Raw genomic sequence first — 7,074 nt, 5'->3', positions numbered from 1 at the left:
TTGCTGCCCCTCAGATGGGAGCACAAGAGTCTCGTTAGTCCTCCAAATCAGCATTACTGAGTATTGCTAGCAGGTGCAAGCCTGACTTACAGGAAAGTTCGGGGAAGTGGAATTGCCCATATTACGGCTAACCAGGACGTGCTGCCTGCATTGATGATGTCCCTGTTGGCTGCCTCCTTCCAGTTGTAATGCAGGAGTCACCAGGGGAAGGATCTGGGAGGAGAAGGCAGGTCTGATGCTCACAGCTGCTCCAGGGCAGGGCAAGATGAGGATGACATCGCAGACAAACCAGAGCCCCAGACAAAGAATTAGCAGAGGAAGGGAAGGAGAGGGCAAAGATGGGTTAAACAAGTGGAGCTCGGCAGAGGGGAGGGCTGGTGAGAACAAGGACGAGGAAGCTAATGGAGGGAAAGCGGCCAGGGAACACGGGGAACTGATATTCAGCATAGGATGACACAGGAAAACTAGGGAGGGCTTGGCTTGCTTTTCCCCATCAGGGCATCGCTAGTCCTGAAACAGGAGCTCTGGGGAGGATTCCAGTGCTTGGATCAGAGCTGGAAGACTCCCATTTAAGGAAGAAAAAGCCTAAAAGCAGAGCACTGTACCCTCTTCCCAAGGTGAGGCCCAGCAAAGGGACAAGAGTGATCTCCCCGCAGCGGTCTGAGCTGTTTTGTTCTTGGGGTAGAGGACAGGTTGGGCTCCCGTGTGCTGGGAAAGATGAAGAGGGCTTTTGTCCCCCACACCCACGGAAAAAGGGTGCAGGGGGTACAGGCAGGGACCTGGTATGCCACGTGTGCCCATGGGCTAGTAGCAGCATCCATCTTGTATATACTGGTTAAGCGATGAGCAGGATTGCCAAGGGAAGTGCTGGGTTATGTTTCTGCTGGATGGTGCCACCTGGAATACCACCATCACAGCACGTGTCTCGTGCCCCACGGGGCACCCCAGGCACAGGCAGAGTGGGATATTGCAGCAGGTCCAAGAGCATGGGAAACGAGTGGTCACGTCACCATAGTACCTCAGTGCTTTGCAGGGGGTACTGTTTGTCTACCGGGATCTGATGGGGGAAACAAGGGAGAATATCCCCTGCAATATTCCCTCCCCATCTATCTGATCCCTTCTTCACCCTGTGCAATTCCTTCTCCTCAAGACCCCAGCCTGCTCCATCCTGTTCCCTCCTGCCTTTTGCCTTGTCCTGCATGTCCCCGGGTCTCCAGGCCTTACCCAGAGATCAGACCCCAGCTCTGCCAGCCTGTCTTTTTCTATCACAGGACATGTAGCCACAAGTCATCTGCTCTCTAAGCTGTTCAGGCTCTTTTTTTCCTCTGCTGACTGCTGGCCTTCCATATAGTCATAAACACAACAGTTCAATACCAAGCTGAGACGAGGACATTGGACCAGCAGAGTCCTTTACCATGGGTGAAGAACTGGCTTCGCTCAGGTCTGGCTCCATCCCTCCCCTATACCCAGCAGATGCTACAAAAAGCACCCAAACCTCACTGGCAGAGACATGAAATTTCCTAAGCGTTTTTGCAATCTGCCAGTGCTGGCAGGATATCAAGGCCTTAATTCACAAGACTATCCTTCTTCAGGCTGTTTGACTGTAGCGTCAGAGCTCAGATTAATTTAGGTACGGGTTTGATTTCTATCACAAGTGATTTTACTTTTCTTTCACAGCCATATGTAGAGCTAACTGCTCAACACAGGGCTGCCCTTTCCAGCTCCCCATGCATCAGAAAAGAGCATCTCAGATTAAATAAAGCCAAGTTTATGTGTAGGAGAAACCTTCACCTCATGGCAGTCTCAGCAAAAACTCGCAGAAAGGAGCTTCTACCACCCCAACCAGAAAGTAAGTAGCCCTCTCCCAGCTCCTGTCCCCTTATATTTGCCTTATTAAACCCACGTCTTCGTATTAGGAAGGGCAGAGTGCTGTCCGTCACCTTTCAACACCAGGCCACAGAAAAGCAAAGGTAAACATTTGCCATTGATGTTTAGATTAAATTCTATTAACAGTGGGAAATTAAACTACTGGCAGCCGTTTCTGGTCTGCTTTCCTCGTTGTCTTGACAATGTAAGGCTGCCTTGGCAACAGCTCACCAAAAAATGGAACATGTCTAGGACCTCAAGGAAAAATGTAACAATGGGATAAGGTGGAGAAGCACGTGTACTGGGTTTACGTGGCAAGGTTTTGGTAGCAGGAGGGCTGATGGTGTGGTCTCTGTGAGAAGAGCCCAGAAGTTGCCCCATGTTAGATCAGAGTCAGCTCCAAAAGGGACCTGCCACTGACGAGAGCCGAGCCATGAGTGACGTTGGTTGGGCCTCTGGGAAAGCAGAGGTAAGAAAGGGAAAAAACAAAACCAAAAAACTGCTGCACAACAGCAGCTGGGAGAGAGAGGAGTGAGGAAATGTGGAGAGAAGCAGCCCTGCAGCCCCCATGGTGAGTGCAGCAGGAGGGCAGGAGGTGCTCCAGGCACGCAGCAGCAGTTCCCCTGCGGCCTGTGGAGAGGCCCCTGGTGGAGCAGGCTGTCCCCCTGCAGCCCACGGGTCCCACACGGAGCAGATCTCCACGCTGCAGCCCGTGGAGGAGCCCCCGGTGGAGCAGGTGGATGTGGCCTGGAGGAGGCTGCGGCCCATGGAGAGCCCCCGCAGGAGCAGGCCCCGGGCCGGAGCTGCAGCCCGTGGAGAGGAGCCCACGCAGGAGCAGGGGGTCTGGGGGGAGCTGCCGCCCGTGGGGGACCCGTGCTGGAGCAGTTTGCTCCTGGGGGATGGACCCCGTGGGACGGAGCCGTGTGGGAGCAGTTCTTGAAGAGCTGCTGCCTGTAGGCAGCCCACGCCATAAAGGAGCGGCGGAGATGAAGCTTCAGGGACTGACCGCAGCCCCCATTCCCTGTTCCCCTGCACTGTTTGTGAGGAGGAGGTGGAAGGGAGTGGATGGAGGGGAAAGGTGTTTTTAGTTTGTTTTGAGATTCTCATTGCTCTAGTCTGCTAGTCACAGGCAATAAATTTCATTAATCTCCCTACACTGAGTCTGTTTAGCCTGTCACAATAGTTGTTGAGCGATCTCCCTGTCCTTATCTCAACCCTTGAGCCCTTCCCATCGTATTTTCTCCCCCTTTCCCTTTGAGGATGGGGAATGAGAGAGCGGCTGTGGTGGAGCTCAGCTGCCCAGCTGGGTAAAACCCCCTCAGCATCTGACTTGCACCTGCAGTACTGAATGGGGCATGAATTGCTGATTTTCTTTGAGTGTTGTGCTCTTGACTACAAGATGTGATCAAGTAGGTACGTGACAGCATGTAAGCCTCTTGTAAGGAAGAAATGGAGTCACTTCAGGGAGTTTTCTGGAGAGCTCACTTGAAGCTTATTGTAGATAAATGTGGGCAGAGGTCAGAATGGACTGCAGTGCTATGCCTTTATGGGCAAATGTGATCCAGTTTGGTTCCTTTATGGATCATGAGGGGATGTATACGCAAACACCAGCTGACAGCCATGTAGAGATGTACAATGCACCATGAATGGGCAGATCTGCTGGAATAGGTTTTATTTTGTCAAAAGGTCAATCAAGAGCTCTAATCCAAACATATCTCCTTCTCCAGCCATGTCACCTTTGCTCTTTTCAGTGGGCAGCGCCAAAGAGCAAGCACTAGTCTGAGCTCCAGCCCCACAAGAGGCATTTTTGAGAATTCCTCTCCTCTCTCCCTTGCAGCAGACCCTTAGTATTCCCCTTGGTACCTCAGTAATCCCTAACAGGACTTTCCTGACATGACTTTAAAGCAACCAAGCAAAATTTCCTTTACCTGGTTAAAGCACCTCAAAATACTACCCAAGATTTTACTCGCAGTGGCTTTACTTCCATCTCCTCCAAAAGCAGATGTCTAAAACAGGCCTAGAAATGGTTGTTCATCTCTACAGGGGAAGAAAAGATTGCTGCAAGTCAGTTATACAGATTCCCCCAAGAGATTTGCCCAGGGGAAGTCCATATCAGAGCAGGGCATGGAACAAAAGCCTTGGGCCGGAGCCCAGAAGTTGGCTCATCCTTCCTTTGATCTCACAGGCAGCACCTCTCCAGCCAGAGAAGGACCCCTATAAATTCATTCATGAGGCTCGTTAGACAGCAGCTTACACCAAAGCCCTGTATCCAGCCCCTTGACGTTTTGGAGAGCTCAGACACTGCCCAAATCCCGGTTCCCAAGGGCAGGCCTCTCTTGATTGATATTATTTAGAGTTGGAAATGCCGTCCTGCCAGCACCACTCGGAAAACACGGCGGTGCTCAAGACGCTGGTACAGACGGACTCCTCCGTACAGCTGCCCGTTTGCAGCACATGCGGTGGGAATCTGTTGATAGGCTCTTGACAGAAGTTATGGTTTGTTTATCTGGTAGCTTTACTTTGTGCCTCCTACCCAACCCGGAAACCCTTCCTCTTCTAACCTCTTGGCCTGCTATTATACACAAACCAGTCTACACGATAATTTTGGTAACTATGTTTCATCCTATGACAAACACTGCGTAAAGCAAACAAATCGGTATTGTCATAATTAAAGCAAATTATTGGGTGGCTTATCTATACAATCCTAACAGTTCTGCCACTGCTAACGCCGTACCTGGCCTGCAGAGGTTTCAGCAAGTACTGGAGGGTATATAAATCCACGCAACATCAAAATTAGGCACAAAAGCCCTGCTGCCTCCCACAGTTGGCAGGACTTGGAAGCCTCCAGGAGTTCTTCTTAAGGTTACTGCATGCCTACCAGAGACGAGAAAGCCTCATGCAATCATCCCAGCATCAGCCCTTTTAAACTGGAACCCCTTTTTAGGGTTTCTTTGGGGGTTTTTAAGCCCTTTTTTAGACAACCCTCCAGTTTTGCTCCAACATTTCTCTGACGTTTACAAAAGATAAAGCACCTTCTTTGTCTCTGCAGCGTCACATTCCAACCACGGATATTTGCTTTGTCTTTGTCTAACAGATTACTACACCCCACAATGCCAGATTTTTTTTTTCTTTGTCCCAGAAAAGGTATTTGTAAACAGCAATGCATTCCTGCATTCCAAAAAAAAAAATTAAATGACCCTGTCTCTTCCTATGAGGTATACTTCCACGGTCAGACTTTCTGGTGGCTGTCTTCTGAGTCTCTTCAGACGCTTCAGCTGCCTTTTCCAGGTAGGGGCATCAGTGAAAGATGGAGATGAGGGACAGATGGGTGTTAGTCCCTCAATTGACTTAATTTTTGTTTAATCTTTCCTTTATACGAGGGTGATACAGACACCGAGGGACACAGCTGGCACTCAAGGACCACAGGAGCATGGTGTCTCCCTACCCACCACCCAGAGCTCCGTGTCTGCCAGCACCAATGCGTATCCCTGACATTTACAGCATCCTTTCAGCCCCTACACGACCTGGCCAGTCCTGCTTTGCAAAGCCCACGTTCTCTGCATTCGGCAGCCACGAGTGCAGCTCTTCCAAGCCCACGAGGACTGCGGAGGGCTGTTCTCTGCACGTCATCTCTACAGCTGCCACGTTTAATGCCAGCAGGAGCAGCTGCCAGGACAGGGGATGCGGGTGTGCTACTTGCAGCATAGTGTTGGTGATCAATAGAGCAGCTGTTTGTCCTGCAAGCTCCTGGGGGCAAGAAAAATCAATTGGTTCTGCCAAGAGTATCATGGAGGGTCACTTGATAGCAATGCTGAATAAGGGAGAAAGAGAGGAGAAGGGAGAGACACAGAAAGCAGGGCAGGAGAGCTGCACAGAGGCGTAGGTGTGCAGAGCAAGCATAGGTGGTGATGTATCCTGTGTGTGTGTGCAGTTCGAACGGGGTGATGGAGAAACAGGGCAAGGAGCCTGGCAGAGACAGCTGCAGGCAGGGCAATCCTCTCCTCTGTGTAAGGCAGCAGGAGTCTGTGGGCTGTTAAATACACCAGCAAATTCCTGCTGTGTGATGTAAATCAGACATCACCCAAACCCAGGTCCAGAATCCACTGGCAGCCAGGGAGGATTTCAGTGAAGGGTTTGTGGTCTGTCCTGGACTGTTCCTGGAAGTCCTTCCCACCTGCTCCAGCTGTGTGCTGCAGTTGGTGCCTTCAAAAGAAAAAGCACTCCCGGTCCCCTGCCCTGGGGTCTGAGAGAGCTGAACAACTGGCTGAACACCTGAGGACCCCGGCACCTTGAGAAGCTCTGATTAAAGCAAGGTTAATGCAAGCCCAAAGGGGCAGGAGATCTCTTCGTGCTCTCTCCAGCCCCCTCAAGGACACAATTTGCTTCCCATTCACGACAGGGTGATTTTCCTCCGCAATCAGCAAAACACCTCTATGGATTAAATACGCTTTAATAGCTGTCCAGAGGAGCCTCTTTGACCACCTAGTGGAGCGTAAAATCACAGGAAACAGCCCGGAGAATAGAAAAAGCTGTCAGGACGCAGCCATAAATATTCTATTGCTTCTTTTCAGACTTTTAGGCTTCGGCCTAGGAAGTGGCTCATCTCTCCTGCCAGGAACAGAGGACTCAGCACCGGGCAGGATCTGGCCCTGGGCGTTACATCAGAACAGGACTCCCATGCATGTCGGGCCCCTCCGTCTTTCCAGGCTCTCAAAGCTCATTCCAGTTGGGACATACGCAGTTAATTTTTCCATCAGTCCTGGTCCTTTTCTCCTTCAAGGATCAAGCAGAGCTGTGGGAGCAAGGAACTGTGATTTTCTGCCTTGTCCCCATAAGTCATAGTAACACTGCCACTTGTGCCATCGAGACCTATTCCCTCTGTGCCCTAAAAGGTGCTCAGCTGGGCCATGCCCAGTCCCAGAGCAGTCAGCACAAACGGCAGGGTTGGCTCGCTCTGGAGTAGGATTTTGACCTACATTTTAAATGAATACATTGAAAAATACACGTATCTTTCAGCCAATGTGGGGAAGGGCACAGGGCCATGGCAAGCACACAGTGAGATGAAGGGCCAAGGCCAGGCAGGCTTACCACGGCTAAGCATTGAACCTCTCCACTCATATTCCTCCCAGTCTGCCCAGATCCCCACGAGCTTTTTTTCTGCCTTATTAGCAGTGTTACAGCCATTCTGTTCTCAAGCCTTACTCACAC

This window comes from Anser brachyrhynchus (genome assembly GCF_964034855.1).
Source record: "Anser brachyrhynchus genome assembly, chromosome: 2".
In the NCBI taxonomy this organism is placed as follows: domain Eukaryota; kingdom Metazoa; phylum Chordata; class Aves; order Anseriformes; family Anatidae; genus Anser; species Anser brachyrhynchus.
Note: the sequence above shows the minus strand (reverse complement) of the source record.